This window comes from Atractosteus spatula, chromosome 3 (assembly GCF_055471065.1).
Source record: "Atractosteus spatula isolate fAtrSpa1 chromosome 3, fAtrSpa1.hap1, whole genome shotgun sequence".
Lineage (NCBI taxonomy): Eukaryota > Metazoa > Chordata > Actinopteri > Semionotiformes > Lepisosteidae > Atractosteus > Atractosteus spatula.
In genome coordinates this window covers 41,124,957-41,148,650 of record NC_142708.1, presented here as the reverse complement: position 1 = coordinate 41,148,650, position 23,694 = coordinate 41,124,957, and positions in this window count along the sequence as shown.

The following is a 23,694-nucleotide window of genomic DNA, read 5'->3' as shown; positions in this document are numbered from 1 at the left end:
CTGTGTAACTGCCTGTCTCAGAAGAGCACACTGAGTCAGCCCTTAACCCCAGTGTGCTGAAATTGTCAAAACGTGTTTTACAGCAGAAATAAACACGTTTTGGCAACTTTGGTCAGCACCATGTAACTTATAGGGCAGGAACAGCACAGTTTTCAAAACGTGTTTTTCAGCCCGAAATAAACGCGTTTTCTCAGCCCTTAGAATCACAGTGTAACTGCCTGTCTCAGAAGAGCACAGTGAGTCAGCCCTTAACCCCAGTGTGCTGAAATTGTCAAAACGTGTTTTTCAGCAGAAATAAACACGTTTTGGCAACTTTGGTCACCACCATGTAAGTTATATGGCAGGAACAGCACAGTTTTCAAAACGTGTTTTTCAGCCCGAAATAAACGCGTTTTCTCAGCTCTTAGAATCGCAGTGTAACTGCCTGTCTCAGAAGAGCACAGTGAGTCAGCCCTTAACCCCAGTGTGCTGAAATTGTCAAAACGTGTTTTACAGCAGAAATAAACACGTTTTGGCAACTTTGGTCACCACCATGTAAGTTATATGGCATGAACAGCACAGTTTTCAAAACGTGTTTTTCAGCCCGAAATAAACGCGTTTTCTCAGCCCTTAGAATCGCAGTGTAACTGCCTGGCTCAGAAGAGCACAGTGAGTCAGCCCTTAACCCCAGTGTGCTGAAATTGTCAAAACGTGTTTTACAGCAGAAATAAACACGTTTTGGCAACTTTGGTCACCACCATGTAAGTTATATGGCATGAACAGCACAGTTTTCAAAACGTGTTTTTCAGCCCGAAATAAACGCGTTTTCTCAGCTCTTAGAATCGCAGTGTAACTGCCTGTCTCAGAAGAGCACAGTGAGTCAGCCCTTAACCCCAGTGTGCTGAAATTGTCAAAACGTGTTTTACAGCAGAAATAAACACGTTTTGGCAACTTTGGTCACCACCATGTAACTTATAGGGCAGGAACAGCACAGTTTTCAAAACGTGTTTTTCAGCCCGAAATAAACGCGTTTTCTCAGCCCTTAGAATCACAGTGTAACTGCCTGTCTCAGAAGAGCACACTGAGTCAGCCCTTAACCCCAGTGTGCTGAAATTGTCAAAACGTGTTTTACAGCAGAAATAAACACGTTTTGGCAACTTTGGTCACCACCATGTAAGTTATAGGGCATAAACAGCACAGTTTTCAAAACGTGTTTTTCAGCCCGAAATAAACGCGTTTTCTCAGCCCTTAGAATCACAGTGTAACTGCCTGGCTCAGAAGAGCAAACTGAATCAGCCCTTAACCCCAGTGTGCTGAAATTGTCAAAACGTGTTTTTCAGCAGAAATAAACACGTTTTGGCAACTTTGGTCACCACCATGTAAGTTATAGGGCAGGAACAGCACAGTTTTCAAAACGTGTTTTTCAGCCCGAAATAAACGCGTTTTCTCAGCTCTTAGAATCGCAGTGTAACTGCCTGTCTCAGAAGAGCACACTGAGTCAGCCCTTAACCCCAGTGTGCTGAAATTGTCAAAACGTGTTTTTCAGCAGAAATAAACACGTTTTGGCAACTTTGGTCACCACCATGTAAGTTATAGGGCAGGAACAGCACAGTTTTCAAAACGTGTTTTTCAGCCCGAAATAAACGCGTTTTCTCAGCCCTTAGAATCACAGTGTAACTGCCTGTCTCAGAAGAGCAAACTGAGTCAGCCCTTAACCCCAGTGTGCTGAAATTGTCAAAACGTGTTTTACAGCAGAAATAAACACGTTTTGGCAACTTTGGTCACCACCATGTAAGTTATATGGCATGAACAGCACAGTTTTCAAAACGTGTTTTTCAGCCCGAAATAAACGCGTTTTCTCAGCTCTTAGAATCGCAGTGTAACTGCCTGTCTCAGAAGAGCACAGTGAGTCAGCCCTTAACCCCAGTGTGCTGAAATTGTCAAAACGTGTTTTACAGCAGAAATAAACACGTTTTGGCAACTTTGGTCACCACCATGTAACTTATAGGGCAGGAACAGCACAGTTTTCAAAACGTGTTTTTCAGCCCGAAATAAACGCGTTTTCTCAGCTCTTAGAATCGCAGTGTAACTGCCTGTCTCAGAAGAGCACACTGAGTCAGCCCTTAACCCCAGTGTGCTGAAATTGTCAAAACGTGTTTTACAGCAGAAATAAACACGTTTTGGCAACTTTGGTCAGCACCATGTAACTTATAGGGCAGGAACAGCACAGTTTTCAAAACGTGTTTTTCAGCCCGAAATAAACGCGTTTTCTCAGCTCTTAGAATCGCTGTGTAACTGCCTGTCTCAGAAGAGCACACTGAGTCAGCCCTTAACCCCAGTGTGCTGAAATTGTCAAAACGTGTTTTACAGCAGAAATAAACACGTTTTGGCAACTTTGGTCAGCACCATGTAACTTATAGGGCAGGAACAGCACAGTTTTCAAAACGTGTTTTTCAGCCCGAAATAAACGCGTTTTCTCAGTCCTTAGAATCACAGTGTAACTGCCTGGCTCAGAAGAGCACACTGAGTCAGCCCTTAACCCCAGTGTGCTGAAATTGTCAAAACGTGTTTTTCAGCAGAAATAAACACGTTTTGGCAACTTTGGTCACCACCATGTAAGTTATATGGCAGGAACAGCACAGTTTTCAAAACGTGTTTTTCAGCCCGAAATAAACGCGTTTTCTCAGCCCTTAGAATCACAGTGTAACTGCCTGGCTCAGAAGAGCAAACTGAGTCAGCCCTTAACCCCAGTGTGCTGAAATTGTCAAAACGTGTTTTTCAGCAGAAATAAACACGTTTTGGCAACTTTGGTCACCACCATGTAAGTTATAGGGCAGGAACAGCACAGTTTTCAAAACGTGTTTTTCAGCCCGAAATAAACGCGTTTTCTCAGCCCTTAGAATCACAGTGTAACTGCCTGGCTCAGAAGAGCACACTGAGTCAGCCCTTAACCCCAGTGTGCTGAAATTGTCAAAACGTGTTTTACAGCAGAAATAAACACGTTTTGGCAACTTTGGTCACCACCATGTAAGTTATAGGGCAGGAACAGCACAGTTTTCAAAACGTGTTTTTCAGCCCGAAATAAACGCGTTTTCTCAGCCCTTAGAATCACAGTGTAAATGCCTGGCTCAGAAGAGCAAACTGAGTCAGCCCTTAACCCCAGTGTGCTGAAATTGTCAAAACGTGTTTTTCAGCAGAAATAAACACGTTTTGGCAACTTTGGTCACCACCATGTAAGTTATAGGGCAGGAACAGCACAGTTTTCAAAACGTGTTTTTCAGCCCGAAATAAACGCGTTTTCTCAGCTCTTAGAATCGCAGTGTAACTGCCTGTCTCAGAAGAGCACACTGAGTCAGCCCTTAACCCCAGTGTGCTGAAATTGTCAAAACGTGTTTTTCAGCAGAAATAAACACGTTTTGGCAACTTTGGTCACCACCATGTAAGTTATAGGGCAGGAACAGCACAGTTTTCAAAACGTGTTTTTCAGCCCGAAATAAACGCGTTTTCTCAGCTCTTAGAATCGCAGTGTAACTGCCTGTCTCAGAAGAGCACACTGAGTCAGCCCTTAACCCCAGTGTGCTGAAATTGTCAAAACGTGTTTTTCAGCAGAAATAAACACGTTTTGGCAACTTTGGTCACCACCATGTAAGTTATAGGGCAGGAACAGCACAGTTTTCAAAACGTGTTTTTCAGCACGAAATAAACGCGTTTTCTCAGCTCTTAGAATCGCAGTGTAACTGCCTGTCTCAGAAGAGCACACTGAGTCAGCCCTTAACCCCAGTGTGCTGAAATTGTCAAAACGTGTTTTTCAGCAGAAATAAACACGTTTTGGCAACTTTGGTCACCACCATGTAAGTTATAGGGCAGGAACAGAACAGTTTTCAAAACGTGTTTTTCAGCCCGAAATAAACGCGTTTTCTCAGCTCTTAGAATCGCAGTGTAACTGCCTGTCTCAGAAGAGCACACTGAGTCAGCCCTTAACCCCAGTGTGCTGAAATTGTCAAAACGTGTTTTACAGCAGAAATAAACACGTTTTGGCAACTTTGGTCAGCACCATGTAACTTATAGGGCAGGAACAGCACAGTTTTCAAAACGTGTTTTTCAGCCCGAAATAAACGCGTTTTCTCAGTCCTTAGAATCACAGTGTAACTGCCTGGCTCAGAAGAGCACACTGAGTCAGCCCTTAACCCCAGTGTGCTGAAATTGTCAAAACGTGTTTTACAGCAGAAATAAACACGTTTTGGCAACTTTGGTCAGCACCATGTAACTTATAGGGCAGGAACAGCACAGTTTTCAAAACGTGTTTTTCAGCCCGAAATAAACGCGTTTTCTCAGCCCTTAGAATCACAGTGTAACTGCCTGTCTCAGAAGAGCACAGTGAGTCAGCCCTTAACCCCAGTGTGCTGAAATTGTCAAAACGTGTTTTTCAGCAGAAATAAACACGTTTTGGCAACTTTGGTCACCACCATGTAAGTTATATGGCAGGAACAGCACAGTTTTCAAAACGTGTTTTTCAGCACGAAATAAACGCGTTTTCTCAGCTCTTAGAATCGCAGTGTAACTGCCTGTCTCAGAAGAGCACACTGAGTCAGCCCTTAACCCCAGTGTGCTGAAATTGTCAAAACGTGTTTTTCAGCAGAAATAAACACGTTTTGGCAACTTTGGTCACCACCATGTAAGTTATAGGGCAGGAACAGAACAGTTTTCAAAACGTGTTTTTCAGCCCGAAATAAACGCGTTTTCTCAGCTCTTAGAATCGCAGTGTAACTGCCTGTCTCAGAAGAGCACACTGAGTCAGCCCTTAACCCCAGTGTGCTGAAATTGTCAAAACGTGTTTTACAGCAGAAATAAACACGTTTTGGCAACTTTGGTCAGCACCATGTAACTTATAGGGCAGGAACAGCACAGTTTTCAAAACGTGTTTTTCAGCCCGAAATAAACGCGTTTTCTCAGCTCTTAGAATCGCTGTGTAACTGCCTGTCTCAGAAGAGCACACTGAGTCAGCCCTTAACCCCAGTGTGCTGAAATTGTCAAAACGTGTTTTACAGCAGAAATAAACACGTTTTGGCAACTTTGGTCAGCACCATGTAACTTATAGGGCAGGAACAGCACAGTTTTCAAAACGTGTTTTTCAGCCCGAAATAAACGCGTTTTCTCAGTCCTTAGAATCACAGTGTAACTGCCTGGCTCAGAAGAGCACACTGAGTCAGCCCTTAACCCCAGTGTGCTGAAATTGTCAAAACGTGTTTTTCAGCAGAAATAAACACGTTTTGGCAACTTTGATCACCACCATGTAAGTTATATGGCAGGAACAGCACAGTTTTCAAAACGTGTTTTTCAGCCCGAAATAAACGCGTTTTCTCAGCCCTTAGAATCACAGTGTAACTGCCTGTCTCAGAAGAGCACAGTGAGTCAGCCCTTAACCCCAGTGTGCTGAAATTGTCAAAACGTGTTTTTCAGCAGAAATAAACACGTTTTGGCAACTTTGGTCACCACCATGTAAGTTATATGGCAGGAACAGCACAGTTTTCAAAACGTGTTTTTCAGCACGAAATAAACGCGTTTTCTCAGCTCTTAGAATCGCAGTGTAACTGCCTGTCTCAGAAGAGCACACTGAGTCAGCCCTTAACCCCAGTGTGCTGAAATTGTCAAAACGTGTTTTTCAGCAGAAATAAACACGTTTTGGCAACTTTGGTCACCACCATGTAAGTTATAGGGCAGGAACAGAACAGTTTTCAAAACGTGTTTTTCAGCCCGAAATAAACGCGTTTTCTCAGCTCTTAGAATCGCAGTGTAACTGCCTGTCTCAGAAGAGCACACTGAGTCAGCCCTTAACCCCAGTGTGCTGAAATTGTCAAAACGTGTTTTACAGCAGAAATAAACACGTTTTGGCAACTTTGGTCAGCACCATGTAACTTATAGGGCAGGAACAGCACAGTTTTCAAAACGTGTTTTTCAGCCCGAAATAAACGCGTTTTCTCAGCTCTTAGAATCGCTGTGTAACTGCCTGTCTCAGAAGAGCACACTGAGTCAGCCCTTAACCCCAGTGTGCTGAAATTGTCAAAACGTGTTTTACAGCAGAAATAAACACGTTTTGGCAACTTTGGTCAGCACCATGTAACTTATAGGGCAGGAACAGCACAGTTTTCAAAACGTGTTTTTCAGCCCGAAATAAACGCGTTTTCTCAGCCCTTAGAATCACAGTGTAACTGCCTGTCTCAGAAGAGCACAGTGAGTCAGCCCTTAACCCCAGTGTGCTGAAATTGTCAAAACGTGTTTTTCAGCAGAAATAAACACGTTTTGGCAACTTTGGTCACCACCATGTAAGTTATATGGCAGGAACAGCACAGTTTTCAAAACGTGTTTTTCAGCCCGAAATAAACGCGTTTTCTCAGCTCTTAGAATCGCAGTGTAACTGCCTGTCTCAGAAGAGCACAGTGAGTCAGCCCTTAACCCCAGTGTGCTGAAATTGTCAAAACGTGTTTTACAGCAGAAATAAACACGTTTTGGCAACTTTGGTCACCACCATGTAACTTATAGGGCAGGAACAGCACAGTTTTCAAAACGTGTTTTTCAGCCCGAAATAAACGCGTTTTCTCAGCTCTTAGAATCGCAGTGTAACTGCCTGTCTCAGAAGAGCACACTGAGTCAGCCCTTAACCCCAGTGTGCTGAAATTGTCAAAACGTGTTTTACAGCAGAAATAAACACGTTTTGGCAACTTTGGTCAGCACCATGTAACTTATAGGGCAGGAACAGCACAGTTTTCAAAACGTGTTTTTCAGCCCGAAATAAACGCGTTTTCTCAGCTCTTAGAATCGCTGTGTAACTGCCTGTCTCAGAAGAGCACACTGAGTCAGCCCTTAACCCCAGTGTGCTGAAATTGTCAAAACGTGTTTTACAGCAGAAATAAACACGTTTTGGCAACTTTGGTCAGCACCATGTAACTTATAGGGCAGGAACAGCACAGTTTTCAAAACGTGTTTTTCAGCCCGAAATAAACGCGTTTTCTCAGTCCTTAGAATCACAGTGTAACTGCCTGGCTCAGAAGAGCACACTGAGTCAGCCCTTAACCCCAGTGTGCTGAAATTGTCAAAACGTGTTTTTCAGCAGAAATAAACACGTTTTGGCAACTTTGATCACCACCATGTAAGTTATATGGCAGGAACAGCACAGTTTTCAAAACGTGTTTTTCAGCCCGAAATAAACGCGTTTTCTCAGCCCTTAGAATCACAGTGTAACTGCCTGGCTCAGAAGAGCAAACTGAGTCAGCCCTTAACCCCAGTGTGCTGAAATTGTCAAAACGTGTTTTTCAGCAGAAATAAACACGTTTTGGCAACTTTGGTCACCACCATGTAAGTTATAGGGCAGGAACAGCACAGTTTTCAAAACGTGTTTTTCAGCCCGAAATAAACGCGTTTTCTCAGCCCTTAGAATCACAGTGTAACTGCCTGGCTCAGAAGAGCACACTGAGTCAGCCCTTAACCCCAGTGTGCTGAAATTGTCAAAACGTGTTTTACAGCAGAAATAAACACGTTTTGGCAACTTTGGTCACCACCATGTAAGTTATAGGGCAGGAACAGCACAGTTTTCAAAACGTGTTTTTCAGCCCGAAATAAACGCGTTTTCTCAGCCCTTAGAATCACAGTGTAAATGCCTGGCTCAGAAGAGCAAACTGAGTCAGCCCTTAACCCCAGTGTGCTGAAATTGTCAAAACGTGTTTTTCAGCAGAAATAAACACGTTTTGGCAACTTTGGTCACCACCATGTAAGTTATAGGGCAGGAACAGCACAGTTTTCAAAACGTGTTTTTCAGCCCGAAATAAACGCGTTTTCTCAGCTCTTAGAATCGCAGTGTAACTGCCTGTCTCAGAAGAGCACACTGAGTCAGCCCTTAACCCCAGTGTGCTGAAATTGTCAAAACGTGTTTTTCAGCAGAAATAAACACGTTTTGGCAACTTTGGTCACCACCATGTAAGTTATAGGGCAGGAACAGCACAGTTTTCAAAACGTGTTTTTCAGCCCGAAATAAACGCGTTTTCTCAGCTCTTAGAATCGCAGTGTAACTGCCTGTCTCAGAAGAGCACACTGAGTCAGCCCTTAACCCCAGTGTGCTGAAATTGTCAAAACGTGTTTTTCAGCAGAAATAAACACGTTTTGGCAACTTTGGTCACCACCATGTAAGTTATAGGGCAGGAACAGCACAGTTTTCAAAACGTGTTTTTCAGCACGAAATAAACGCGTTTTCTCAGCTCTTAGAATCGCAGTGTAACTGCCTGTCTCAGAAGAGCACACTGAGTCAGCCCTTAACCCCAGTGTGCTGAAATTGTCAAAACGTGTTTTTCAGCAGAAATAAACACGTTTTGGCAACTTTGGTCACCACCATGTAAGTTATAGGGCAGGAACAGAACAGTTTTCAAAACGTGTTTTTCAGCCCGAAATAAACGCGTTTTCTCAGCTCTTAGAATCGCAGTGTAACTGCCTGTCTCAGAAGAGCACACTGAGTCAGCCCTTAACCCCAGTGTGCTGAAATTGTCAAAACGTGTTTTACAGCAGAAATAAACACGTTTTGGCAACTTTGGTCAGCACCATGTAACTTATAGGGCAGGAACAGCACAGTTTTCAAAACGTGTTTTTCAGCCCGAAATAAACGCGTTTTCTCAGCTCTTAGAATCGCTGTGTAACTGCCTGTCTCAGAAGAGCACACTGAGTCAGCCCTTAACCCCAGTGTGCTGAAATTGTCAAAACGTGTTTTACAGCAGAAATAAACACGTTTTGGCAACTTTGGTCAGCACCATGTAACTTATAGGGCAGGAACAGCACAGTTTTCAAAACGTGTTTTTCAGCCCGAAATAAACGCGTTTTCTCAGCCCTTAGAATCACAGTGTAACTGCCTGTCTCAGAAGAGCACAGTGAGTCAGCCCTTAACCCCAGTGTGCTGAAATTGTCAAAACGTGTTTTTCAGCAGAAATAAACACGTTTTGGCAACTTTGGTCACCACCATGTAAGTTATATGGCAGGAACAGCACAGTTTTCAAAACGTGTTTTTCAGCACGAAATAAACGCGTTTTCTCAGCTCTTAGAATCGCAGTGTAACTGCCTGTCTCAGAAGAGCACACTGAGTCAGCCCTTAACCCCAGTGTGCTGAAATTGTCAAAACGTGTTTTACAGCAGAAATAAACACGTTTTGGCAACTTTGGTCAGCACCATGTAACTTATAGGGCAGGAACAGCACAGTTTTCAAAACGTGTTTTTCAGCCCGAAATAAACGCGTTTTCTCAGCTCTTAGAATCGCTGTGTAACTGCCTGTCTCAGAAGAGCAAACTGAGTCAGCCCTTAACCCCAGTGTGCTGAAATTGTCAAAACGTGTTTTACAGCAGAAATAAACACGTTTTGGCAACTTTGGTCACCACCATGTAAGTTATATGGCATGAACAGCACAGTTTTCAAAACGTGTTTTTCAGCCCGAAATAAACGCGTTTTCTCAGCCCTTAGAATCGCAGTGTAACTGCCTGGCTCAGAAGAGCACAGTGAGTCAGCCCTTAACCCCAGTGTGCTGAAATTGTCAAAACGTGTTTTACAGCAGAAATAAACACGTTTTGGCAACTTTGGTCACCACCATGTAAGTTATATGGCATGAACAGCACAGTTTTCAAAACGTGTTTTTCAGCCCGAAATAAACGCGTTTTCTCAGCTCTTAGAATCGCAGTGTAACTGCCTGTCTCAGAAGAGCACAGTGAGTCAGCCCTTAACCCCAGTGTGCTGAAATTGTCAAAACGTGTTTTACAGCAGAAATAAACACGTTTTGGCAACTTTGGTCACCACCATGTAACTTATAGGGCAGGAACAGCACAGTTTTCAAAACGTGTTTTTCAGCCCGAAATAAACGCGTTTTCTCAGCCCTTAGAATCACAGTGTAACTGCCTGTCTCAGAAGAGCACACTGAGTCAGCCCTTAACCCCAGTGTGCTGAAATTGTCAAAACGTGTTTTACAGCAGAAATAAACACGTTTTGGCAACTTTGGTCACCACCATGTAAGTTATAGGGCATAAACAGCACAGTTTTCAAAACGTGTTTTTCAGCCCGAAATAAACGCGTTTTCTCAGCCCTTAGAATCACAGTGTAACTGCCTGGCTCAGAAGAGCAAACTGAATCAGCCCTTAACCCCAGTGTGCTGAAATTGTCAAAACGTGTTTTTCAGCAGAAATAAACACGTTTTGGCAACTTTGGTCACCACCATGTAAGTTATAGGGCAGGAACAGCACAGTTTTCAAAACGTGTTTTTCAGCCCGAAATAAACGCGTTTTCTCAGCTCTTAGAATCGCAGTGTAACTGCCTGTCTCAGAAGAGCACACTGAGTCAGCCCTTAACCCCAGTGTGCTGAAATTGTCAAAACGTGTTTTTCAGCAGAAATAAACACGTTTTGGCAATTTTGGTCACCACCATGTAAGTTATAGGGCAGGAACAGCACAGTTTTCAAAACGTGTTTTTCAGCCCGAAATAAACGCGTTTTCTCAGCTCTTAGAAACGCAGTGTAACTGCCTGTCTCAGAAGAGCACACTGAGTCAGCCCTTAACCCCAGTGTGCTGAAATTGTCAAAACGTGTTTTTCAGCAGAAATAAACACGTTTTGGCAACTTTGGTCACCACCATGTAAGTTATAGGGCAGGAACAGCACAGTTTTCAAAACGTGTTTTTCAGCCCGAAATAAACGCGTTTTCTCAGCCCTTAGAATCACAGTGTAACTGCCTGTCTCAGAAGAGCAAACTGAGTCAGCCCTTAACCCCAGTGTGCTGAAATTGTCAAAACGTGTTTTTCAGCAGAAATAAACACGTTTTGGCAACTTTGGTCACCACCATGTAAGTTATAGGGCAGGAACAGCACAGTTTTCAAAACGTGTTTTTCAGCCCGAAATAAACGCGTTTTCTCAGCTCTTAGAATCGCAGTGTAACTGCCTGTCTCAGAAGAGCACACTGAGTCAGCCCTTAACCCCAGTGTGCTGAAATTGTCAAAACGTGTTTTACAGCAGAAATAAACACGTTTTGGCAACTTTGGTCACCACCATGTAAGTTATAGGGCAGGAACAGCACAGTTTTCAAAACGTGTTTTTCAGCCCGAAATAAACGCGTTTTCTCAGCACTTAGAATCGCAGTGTAACTGCCTGTCTCAGAAGAGCACACTGAGTCAGCCCTTAACCCCAGTGTGCTGAAATTGTCAAAACGTGTTTTTCAGCAGAAATAAACACGTTTTGGCAACTTTGGTCACCACCATGTAAGTTATAGGGCAGGAACAGCACAGTTTTCAAAACGTGTTTTTCAGCCCGAAATAAACGCGTTTTCTCAGCTCTTAGAATCGCAGTGTAACTGCCTGTCTCAGAAGAGCACACTGAGTCAGCCCTTAACCCCAGTGTGCTGAAATTGTCAAAACGTGTTTTTCAGCAGAAATAAACACGTTTTGGCAACTTTGGTCACCACCATGTAAGTTATAGGGCAGGAACAGCACAGTTTTCAAAACGTGTTTTTCAGCCCGAAATAAACGCGTTTTCTCAGCTCTTAGAATCGCAGTGTAACTGCCTGTCTCAGAAGAGCACACTGAGTCAGCCCTTAACCCCAGTGTGCTGAAATTGTCAAAACGTGTTTTTCAGCAGAAATAAACACGTTTTGGCAACTTTGGTCACCACCATGTAAGTTATAGGGCAGGAACAGCACAGTTTTCAAAACGTGTTTTTCAACCCGAAATAAACGCGTTTTCTCAGCTCTTAGAATCGCAGTGTAACTGCCTGTCTCAGAAGAGCACACTGAGTCAGCCCTTAACCCCAGTGTGCTGAAATTGTCAAAACGTGTTTTACAGCAGAAATAAACACGTTTTGGCAACTTTGGTCACCACCATGTAAGTTATAGGGCATAAACAGCACAGTTTTCAAAACGTGTTTTTCAGCCCGAAATAAACGCGTTTTCTCAGCCCTTAGAATCACAGTGTAACTGCCTGGCTCAGAAGAGCAAACTGAGTCAGCCCTTAACCCCAGTGTGCTGAAATTGTCAAAACGTGTTTTTCAGCAGAAATAAACACGTTTTGGCAACTTTGGTCACCACCATGTAAGTTATAGGGCAGGAACAGCACAGTTTTCAAAACGTGTTTTTCAGCCCGAAATAAACGCGTTTTCTCAGCTCTTAGAATCGCAGTGTAACTGCCTGTCTCAGAAGAGCACACTGAGTCAGCCCTTAACCCCAGTGTGCTGAAATTGTCAAAACGTGTTTTTCAGCAGAAATAAACACGTTTTGGCAACTTTGGTCACCACCATGTAAGTTATAGGGCAGGAACAGCACAGTTTTCAAAACGTGTTTTTCAGCCCGAAATAAACGCGTTTTCTCAGCTCTTAGAATCGCAGTGTAAATGCCTGGCTCAGAAGAGCACACTGAGTCAGCCCTTAACCCCAGTGTGCTGAAATTGTCAAAACGTGTTTTTCAGCAGAAATAAACACGTTTTGGCAACTTTGGTCACCACCATGTAAGTTATATGGCAGGAACAGCACAGTTTTCAAAACGTGTTTTTCAGCCCGAAATAAACGCGTTTTCTCAGCCCTTAGAATCACAGTGTAACTGCCTGTCTCAGAAGAGCACAGTGAGTCAGCCCTTAACCCCAGTGTGCTGAAATTGTCAAAACGTGTTTTTCAGCAGAAATAAACACGTTTTGGCAACTTTGGTCACCACCAGGTAAGTTATATGGCAGGAACAGCACAGTTTTCAAAACGTGTTTTTCAGCCCGAAATAAACGCGTTTTCTCTGCCCTTAGAATCACCGTGTAACTGCCTGTCTCAGAAGAGCACAGTGAGTCAGCCCTTAACCCCAGTGTGCTGAAATTGTCAAAACGTGTTTTTCAGCAGAAATAAACACGTTTTGGCAACTTTGGTCACCACCATGTAAGTTATAGGGCAGGAACAGAACAGTTTTCAAAACGTGTTTTTCAGCCCGAAATAAACGCGTTTTCTCAGCTCTTAGAATCGCAGTGTAACTGCCTGTCTCAGAAGAGCACACTGAGTCAGCCCTTAACCCCAGTGTGCTGAAATTGTCAAAACGTGTTTTACAGCAGAAATAAACACGTTTTGGCAACTTTGGTCAGCACCATGTAACTTATAGGGCAGGAACAGCACAGTTTTCAAAACGTGTTTTTCAGCCCGAAATAAACGCGTTTTCTCAGCCCTTAGAATCACAGTGTAACTGCCTGTCTCAGAAGAGCACAGTGAGTCAGCCCTTAACCCCAGTGTGCTGAAATTGTCAAAACGTGTTTTTCAGCAGAAATAAACACGTTTTGGCAACTTTGGTCACCACCATGTAAGTTATATGGCAGGAACAGCACAGTTTTCAAAACGTGTTTTTCAGCCCGAAATAAACGCGTTTTCTCAGCTCTTAGAATCGCAGTGTAACTGCCTGTCTCAGAAGAGCACAGTGAGTCAGCCCTTAACCCCAGTGTGCTGAAATTGTCAAAACGTGTTTTACAGCAGAAATAAACACGTTTTGGCAACTTTGGTCACCACCATGTAAGTTATATGGCATGAACAGCACAGTTTTCAAAACGTGTTTTTCAGCCCGAAATAAACGCGTTTTCTCAGCCCTTAGAATCGCAGTGTAACTGCCTGGCTCAGAAGAGCACAGTGAGTCAGCCCTTAACCCCAGTGTGCTGAAATTGTCAAAACGTGTTTTACAGCAGAAATAAACACGTTTTGGCAACTTTGGTCACCACCATGTAAGTTATATGGCATGAACAGCACAGTTTTCAAAACGTGTTTTTCAGCCCGAAATAAACGCGTTTTCTCAGCTCTTAGAATCGCAGTGTAACTGCCTGTCTCAGAAGAGCACAGTGAGTCAGCCCTTAACCCCAGTGTGCTGAAATTGTCAAAACGTGTTTTACAGCAGAAATAAACACGTTTTGGCAACTTTGGTCACCACCATGTAACTTATAGGGCAGGAACAGCACAGTTTTCAAAACGTGTTTTTCAGCCCGAAATAAACGCGTTTTCTCAGCCCTTAGAATCACAGTGTAACTGCCTGTCTCAGAAGAGCACACTGAGTCAGCCCTTAACCCCAGTGTGCTGAAATTGTCAAAACGTGTTTTACAGCAGAAATAAACACGTTTTGGCAACTTTGGTCACCACCATGTAAGTTATAGGGCATAAACAGCACAGTTTTCAAAACGTGTTTTTCAGCCCGAAATAAACGCGTTTTCTCAGCCCTTAGAATCACAGTGTAACTGCCTGGCTCAGAAGAGCAAACTGAATCAGCCCTTAACCCCAGTGTGCTGAAATTGTCAAAACGTGTTTTTCAGCAGAAATAAACACGTTTTGGCAACTTTGGTCACCACCATGTAAGTTATAGGGCAGGAACAGCACAGTTTTCAAAACGTGTTTTTCAGCCCGAAATAAACGCGTTTTCTCAGCTCTTAGAATCGCAGTGTAACTGCCTGTCTCAGAAGAGCACACTGAGTCAGCCCTTAACCCCAGTGTGCTGAAATTGTCAAAACGTGTTTTTCAGCAGAAATAAACACGTTTTGGCAATTTTGGTCACCACCATGTAAGTTATAGGGCAGGAACAGCACAGTTTTCAAAACGTGTTTTTCAGCCCGAAATAAACGCGTTTTCTCAGCTCTTAGAAACGCAGTGTAACTGCCTGTCTCAGAAGAGCAAACTGAGTCAGCCCTTAACCCCAGTGTGCTGAAATTGTCAAAACGTGTTTTTCAGCAGAAATAAACACGTTTTGGCAACTTTGGTCACCACCATGTAAGTTATAGGGCAGGAACAGCACAGTTTTCAAAACGTGTTTTTCAGCCCGAAATAAACGCGTTTTCTCAGCTCTTAGAATCGCAGTGTAACTGCCTGTCTCAGAAGAGCACACTGAGTCAGCCCTTAACCCCAGTGTGCTGAAATTGTCAAAACGTGTTTTACAGCAGAAATAAACACGTTTTGGCAACTTTGGTCACCACCATGTAAGTTATAGGGCAGGAACAGCACAGTTTTCAAAACGTGTTTTTCAGCCCGAAATAAACGCGTTTTCTCAGCTCTTAGAATCGCAGTGTAACTGCCTGTCTCAGAAGAGCACACTGAGTCAGCCCTTAACCCCAGTGTGCTGAAATTGTCAAAACGTGTTTTTCAGCAGAAATAAACACGTTTTGGCAACTTTGGTCACCACCATGTAAGTTATAGGGCAGGAACAGCACAGTTTTCAAAACGTGTTTTTCAGCCCGAAATAAACGCGTTTTCTCAGCTCTTAGAATCGCAGTGTAACTGCCTGTCTCAGAAGAGCACACTGAGTCAGCCCTTAACCCCAGTGTGCTGAAATTGTCAAAACGTGTTTTTCAGCAGAAATAAACACGTTTTGGCAACTTTGGTCACCACCATGTAAGTTATAGGGCAGGAACAGCACAGTTTTCAAAACGTGTTTTTCAGCCCGAAATAAACGCGTTTTCTCAGCTCTTAGAATCGCAGTGTAACTGCCTGTCTCAGAAGAGCACACTGAGTCAGCCCTTAACCCCAGTGTGCTGAAATTGTCAAAACGTGTTTTTCAGCAGAAATAAACACGTTTTGGCAACTTTGGTCACCACCATGTAAGTTATAGGGCAGGAACAGCACAGTTTTCAAAACGTGTTTTTCAACCCGAAATAAACGCGTTTTCTCAGCTCTTAGAATCGCAGTGTAACTGCCTGTCTCAGAAGAGCACACTGAGTCAGCCCTTAACCCCAGTGTGCTGAAATTGTCAAAACGTGTTTTACAGCAGAAATAAACACGTTTTGGCAACTTTGGTCACCACCATGTAAGTTATAGGGCATAAACAGCACAGTTTTCAAAACGTGTTTTTCAGCCCGAAATAAACGCGTTTTCTCAGCCCTTAGAATCACAGTGTAACTGCCTGGCTCAGAAGAGCAAACTGAGTCAGCCCTTAACCCCAGTGTGCTGAAATTGTCAAAACGTGTTTTTCAGCAGAAATAAACACGTTTTGGCAACTTTGGTCACCACCATGTAAGTTATAGGGCAGGAACAGCATAGTTTTCAAAACGTGTTTTTCAGCCCGAAATAAACGCGTTTTCTCAGCTCTTAGAATCGCAGTGTAACTGCCTGTCTCAGAAGAGCACACTGAGTCAGCCCTTAACCCCAGTGTGCTGAAATTGTCAAAACGTGTTTTTCAGCAGAAATAAACACGTTTTGGCAACTTTGGTCACCACCATGTAAGTTATAGGGCAGGAACAGCACAGTTTTCAAAACGTGTTTTTCAGCCCGAAATAAACGCGTTTTCTCAGCTCTTAGAATCGCAGTGTAAATGCCTGGCTCAGAAGAGCACACTGAGTCAGCCCTTAACCCCAGTGTGCTGAAATTGTCAAAACGTGTTTTTCAGCAGAAATAAACACGTTTTGGCAACTTTGGTCACCACCATGTAAGTTATATGGCAGGAACAGCACAGTTTTCAAAACGTGTTTTTCAGCCCGAAATAAACGCGTTTTCTCAGCCCTTAGAATCACAGTGTAACTGCCTGTCTCAGAAGAGCACAGTGAGTCAGCCCTTAACCCCAGTGTGCTGAAATTGTCAAAACGTGTTTTTCAGCAGAAATAAACACGTTTTGGCAACTTTGGTCACCACCAGGTAAGTTATATGGCAGGAACAGCACAGTTTTCAAAACGTGTTTTTCAGCCCGAAATAAACGCGTTTTCTCTGCCCTTAGAATCACCGTGTAACTGCCTGTCTCAGAAGAGCACAGTGAGTCAGCCCTTAACCCCAGTGTGCTGAAATTGTCAAAACGTGTTTTTCAGCAGAAATAAACACGTTTTGGCAACTTTGGTCACCACCATGTAAGTTATAGGGCAGGAACAGAACAGTTTTCAAAACGTGTTTTTCAGCCCGAAATAAACGCGTTTTCTCAGCTCTTAGAATCGCAGTGTAACTGCCTGTCTCAGAAGAGCACACTGAGTCAGCCCTTAACCCCAGTGTGCTGAAATTGTCAAAACGTGTTTTACAGCAGAAATAAACACGTTTTGGCAACTTTGGTCAGCACCATGTAACTTATAGGGCAGGAACAGCACAGTTTTCAAAACGTGTTTTTCAGCCCGAAATAAACGCGTTTTCTCAGCTCTTAGAATCGCTGTGTAACTGCCTGTCTCAGAAGAGCACACTGAGTCAGCCCTTAACCCCAGTGTGCTGAAATTGTCAAAACGTGTTTTACAGCAGAAATAAACACGTTTTGGCAACTTTGGTCAGCACCATGTAACTTATAGGGCAGGAACAGCACAGTTTTCAAAACGTGTTTTTCAGCCCGAAATAAACGCGTTTTCTCAGCCCTTAGAATCACAGTGTAACTGCCTGTCTCAGAAGAGCACAGTGAGTCAGCCCTTAACCCCAGTGTGCTGAAATTGTCAAAACGTGTTTTTCAGCAGAAATAAACACGTTTTGGCAACTTTGGTCACCACCATGTAAGTTATATGGCAGGAACAGCACAGTTTTCAAAACGTGTTTTTCAGCCCGAAATAAACGCGTTTTCTCAGCTCTTAGAATCGCAGTGTAACTGCCTGTCTCAGAAGAGCACAGTGAGTCAGCCCTTAACCCCAGTGTGCTGAAATTGTCAAAACGTGTTTTACAGCAGAAATAAACACGTTTTGGCAACTTTGGTCACCACCATGTAAGTTATATGGCATGAACAGCACAGTTTTCAAAACGTGTTTTTCAGCCCGAAATAAACGCGTTTTCTCAGCCCTTAGAATCGCAGTGTAACTGCCTGGCTCAGAAGAGCACATTGAGTCAGCCCTTAACCCCAGTGTGCTGAAATTGTCAAAACGTGTTTTACAGCAGAAATAAACACGTTTTGGCAACTTTGGTCACCACCATGTAAGTTATATGGCATGAACAGCACAGTTTTCAAAACGTGTTTTTCAGCCCGAAATAAACGCGTTTTCTCAGCTCTTAGAATCGCAGTGTAACTGCCTGTCTCAGAAGAGCACAGTGAGTCAGCCCTTAACCCCAGTGTGCTGAAATTGTCAAAACGTGTTTTACAGCAGAAATAAACACGTTTTGGCAACTTTGGTCACCACCATGTAACTTATAGGGCAGGAACAGCACAGTTTTCAAAACGTGTTTTTCAGCCCGAAATAAACGCGTTTTCTCAGCCCTTAGAATCACAGTGTAACTGCCTGTCTCAGAAGAGCACACTGAGTCAGCCCTTAACCCCAGTGTGCTGAAATTGTCAAAACGTGTTTTACAGCAGAAATAAACACGTTTTGGCAACTTTGGTCACCACCATGTAAGTTATAGGGCATAAACAGCACAGTTTTCAAAACGTGTTTTTCAGCCCGAAATAAACGCGTTTTCTCAGCCCTTAGAATCACAGTGTAACTGCCTGGCTCAGAAGAGCAAACTGAATCAGCCCTTAACCCCAGTGTGCTGAAATTGTCAAAACGTGTTTTTCAGCAGAAATAAACACGTTTTGGCAACTTTGGTCACCACCATGTAAGTTATAGGGCAGGAACAGCACAGTTTTCAAAACGTGTTTTTCAGCCCGAAATAAACGCGTTTTCTCAGCTCTTAGAATCGCAGTGTAACTGCCTGTCTCAGAAGAGCACACTGAGTCAGCCCTTAACCCCAGTGTGCTGAAATTGTCAAAACGTGTTTTTCAGCAGAAATAAACACGTTTTGGCAATTTTGGTCACCACCATGTAAGTTATAGGGCAGGAACAGCACAGTTTTCAAAACGTGTTTTTCAGCCCGAAATAAACGCGTTTTCTCAGCTCTTAGAAACGCAGTGTAACTGCCTGTCTCAGAAGAGCACACTGAGTCAGCCCTTAACCCCAGTGTGCTGAAATTGTCAAAACGTGTTTTTCAGCAGAAATAAACACGTTTTGGCAACTTTGGTCACCACCATGTAAGTTATAGGGCAGGAACAGCACAGTTTTCAAAACGTGTTTTTCAGCCCGAAATAAACGCGTTTTCTCAGCCCTTAGAATCACAGTGTAACTGCCTGTCTCAGAAGAGCAAACTGAGTCAGCCCTTAACCCCAGTGTGCTGAAATTGTCAAAACGTGTTTTTCAGCAGAAATAAACACGTTTTGGCAACTTTGGTCACCACCATGTAAGTTATAGGGCAGGAACAGCACAGTTTTCAAAACGTGTTTTTCAGCCCGAAATAAACGCGTTTTCTCAGCTCTTAGAATCGCAGTGTAACTGCCTGTCTCAGAAGAGCACACTGAGTCAGCCCTTAACCCCAGTGTGCTGAAATTGTCAAAACGTGTTTTACAGCAGAAATAAACACGTTTTGGCAACTTTGGTCACCACCATGTAAGTTATAGGGCAGGAACAGCACAGTTTTCAAAACGTGTTTTTCAGCCCGAAATAAACGCGTTTTCTCAGCTCTTAGAATCGCAGTGTAACTGCCTGTCTCAGAAGAGCACACTGAGTCAGCCCTTAACCCCAGTGTGCTGAAATTGTCAAAACGTGTTTTTCAGCAGAAATAAACACGTTTTGGCAACTTTGGTCACCACCATGTAAGTTATAGGGCAGGAACAGCACAGTTTTCAAAACGTGTTTTTCAGCCCGAAATAAACGCGTTTTCTCAGCTCTTAGAATCGCAGTGTAACTGCCTGTCTCAGAAGAGCACACTGAGTCAGCCCTTAACCCCAGTGTGCTGAAATTGTCAAAACGTGTTTTTCAGCAGAAATAAACACGTTTTGGCAACTTTGGTCACCACCATGTAAGTTATAGGGCAGGAACAGCACAGTTTTCAAAACGTGTTTTTCAGCCCGAAATAAACGCGTTTTCTCAGCTCTTAGAATCGCAGTGTAACTGCCTGTCTCAGAAGAGCACACTGAGTCAGCCCTTAACCCCAGTGTGCTGAAATTGTCAAAACGTGTTTTTCAGCAGAAATAAACACGTTTTGGCAACTTTGGTCACCACCATGTAAGTTATAGGGCAGGAACAGCACAGTTTTCAAAACGTGTTTTTCAACCCGAAATAAACGCGTTTTCTCAGCTCTTAGAATCGCAGTGTAACTGCCTGTCTCAGAAGAGCACACTGAGTCAGCCCTTAACCCCAGTGTGCTGAAATTGTCAAAACGTGTTTTACAGCAGAAATAAACACGTTTTGGCAACTTTGGTCACCACCATGTAAGTTATAGGGCATAAACAGCACAGTTTTCAAAACGTGTTTTTCAGCCCGAAATAAACGCGTTTTCTCAGCCCTTAGAATCACAGTGTAACTGCCTGGCTCAGAAGAGCAAACTGAGTCAGCCCTTAACCCCAGTGTGCTGAAATTGTCAAAACGTGTTTTTCAGCAGAAATAAACACGTTTTGGCAACTTTGGTCACCACCATGTAAGTTATAGGGCAGGAACAGCACAGTTTTCAAAACGTGTTTTTCAGCCCGAAATAAACGCGTTTTCTCAGCTCTTAGAATCGCAGTGTAACTGCCTGTCTCAGAAGAGCACACTGAGTCAGCCCTTAACCCCAGTGTGCTGAAATTGTCAAAACGTGTTTTTCAGCAGAAATAAACACGTTTTGGCAACTTTGGTCACCACCATGTAAGTTATAGGGCAGGAACAGCACAGTTTTCAAAACGTGTTTTTCAGCCCGAAATAAACGCGTTTTCTCAGCTCTTAGAATCGCAGTGTAAATGCCTGGCTCAGAAGAGCACACTGAGTCAGCCCTTAACCCCAGTGTGCTGAAATTGTCAAAACGTGTTTTTCAGCAGAAATAAACACGTTTTGGCAACTTTGGTCACCACCATGTAAGTTATATGGCAGGAACAGCACAGTTTTCAAAACGTGTTTTTCAGCCCGAAATAAACGCGTTTTCTCAGCCCTTAGAATCACAGTGTAACTGCCTGTCTCAGAAGAGCACAGTGAGTCAGCCCTTAACCCCAGTGTGTTGAAATTGTCAAAACGTGTTTTTCAGCAGAAATAAACACGTTTTGGCAACTTTGGTCACCACCAGGTAAGTTATATGGCAGGAACAGCACAGTTTTCAAAACGTGTTTTTCAGCCCGAAATAAACGCGTTTTCTCTGCCCTTAGAATCACAGTGTAACTGCCTGTCTCAGAAGAGCACAGTGAGTCAGCCCTTAACCCCAGTGTGCTGAAATTGTCAAAACGTGTTTTTCAGCAGAAATAAACACGTTTTGGCAACTTTGGTCACCACCATGTAAGTTATATGGCAGGAACAGCACAGTTTTCAAAACGTGTTTTTCAGCTCGAAATCAACGCGTTTTCTCAGCCCTTAGAATCACAGTGTAACTGCCTGGCTCAGAAGAGCACACTGAGTCAGCCCTTAACCCCAGTGTGCTGAAATTGTCAAAACGTGTTTTTCAGCAGAAATAAACACGTTTTGGCAACTTTGGTCACCACCATGTAAGTTATAGGGCAGGAACAGCACAGTTTTCAAAACGTGTTTTTCAGCCCGAAATAAACGCGTTTTCTCAGCTCTTAGAATCGCAGTGTAACTGCCTGTCTCAGAAGAGCACACTGAGTCAGCCCTTAACCCCAGTGTGCTGAAATTGTCAAAACGTGTTTTACAGCAGAAATAAACACGTTTTGGCAACTTTGGTCACCACCATGTAAGTTATAGGGCATAAACAGCACAGTTTTCAAAACGTGTTTTTCAGCCCGAAATAAACGCGTTTTCTCAGCCCTTAGAATCACAGTGTAACTGCCTGGCTCAGAAGAGCAAACTGAGTCAGCCCTTAACCCCAGTGTGCTGAAATTGTCAAAACGTGTTTTTCAGCAGAAATAAACACGTTTTGGCAACTTTGGTCACCACCATGTAAGTTATAGGGCAGGAACAGCACAGTTTTCAAAACGTGTTTTTCAGCCCGAAATAAACGCGTTTTCTCAGCCCTTAGAATCACAGTGTAACTGCCTGGCTCAGAAGAGCAAACTGAGTCAGCCCTTAACCCCAGTGTGCTGAAATTGTCAAAACGTGTTTTTCAGCAGAAATAAACACGTTTTGGCAACTTTGGTCACCACCATGTAAGTTATAGGGCAGGAACAGCACAGTTTTCAAAACGTGTTTTTCAGCCCGAAATAAACGCGTTTTCTCAGCCCTTAGAATCACAGTGTAACTGCCTGGCTCAGAAGAGCACACTGAGTCAGCCCTTAACCCCAGTGTGCTGAAATTGTCAAAACGTGTTTTTCAGCAGAAATAAACACGTTTTGGCAACTTTGGTCACCACCATGTAAGTTATAGGGCAGGAACAGCACAGTTTTCAAAACGTGTTTTTCAGCCCGAAATAAACGCGTTTTCTCAGCCCTTAGAATCACAGTGTAACTGCCTGGCTCAGAAGAGCACACTGAGACAGCCCTTAACCCCAGTGTGCTGAAATTGTCAAAACGTGTTTTACAGCAGAAATAAACACGTTTTGGCAACTTTGGTCACCACCATGTAAGTTATAGGGCAGGAACAGCACAGTTTTCAAAACGTGTTTTTCAGCCCGAAATAAACGCGTTTTCTCAGCCCTTAGAATCACAGTGTAAATGCCTGGCTCAGAAGAGCAAACTGAGTCAGCCCTTAACCCCATTGTGCTGAAATTGTCAAAACGTGTTTTTCAGCAGAAATAAACACGTTTTGGCAACTTTGGTCACCACCATGTAAGTTATAGGGCAGGAACAGCACAGTTTTCAAAACGTGTTTTTCAGCCCGAAATAAACGCGTTTTCTCAGCTCTTAGAATTGCAGTGTAACTGCCTGTCTCAGAAGAGCACACTGAGTCAGCCCTTAACCCCAGTGTGCTGAAATTGTCAAAACGTGTTTTACAGCAGAAATAAACACGTTTTGGCAACTTTGGTCACCACCATGTAAGTTATAGGGCAGGAACAGCACAGTTTTCAAAACGTGTTTTTCAGCCCGAAATAAACGCGTTTTCTCAGCTCTTAGAATCGCAGTGTAACTGCCTGTCTCAGAAGAGCACACTGAGTCAGCCCTTAACCCCAGTGTGCTGAAATTGTCAAAACGTGTTTTTCAGCAGAAATAAACACGTTTTGGCAACTTTGGTCACCACCATGTAAGTTATAGGGCAGGAACAGCACAGTTTTCAAAACGTGTTTTTCAGCCCGAAATAAACGCGTTTTCTCAGCTCTTAGAATCGCAGTGTAACTGCCTGTCTCAGAAGAGCACACTGAGTCAGCCCTTAACCCCAGTGTGCTGAAATTGTCAAAACGTGTTTTTCAGCAGAAATAAACACGTTTTGGCAACTTTGGTCACCACCATGTAAGTTATAGGGCAGGAACAGCACAGTTTTCAAAACGTGTTTTTCAGCACAAAATAAACGCGTTTTCTCAGCTCTTAGAATCGCAGTGTAACTGCCTGTCTCAGAAGAGCACACTGAGTCAGCCCTTAACCCCAGTGTGCTGAAATTGTCAAAACGTGTTTTTCAGCAGAAATAAACACGTTTTGGCAACTTTGGTCACCACCATGTAAGTTATAGGGCAGGAACAGAACAGTTTTCAAAACGTGTTTTTCAGCCCGAAATAAACGCGTTTTCTCAGCTCTTAGAATCGCAGTGTAACTGCCTGTCTCAGAAGAGCACACTGAGTCAGCCCTTAACCCCAGTGTGCTGAAATTGTCAAAACGTGTTTTACAGCAGAAATAAACACGTTTTGGCAACTTTGGTCAGCACCATGTAACTTATAGGGCAGGAACAGCACAGTTTTCAAAACGTGTTTTTCAGCCCGAAATAAACGCGTTTTCTCAGCTCTTAGAATCGCAGT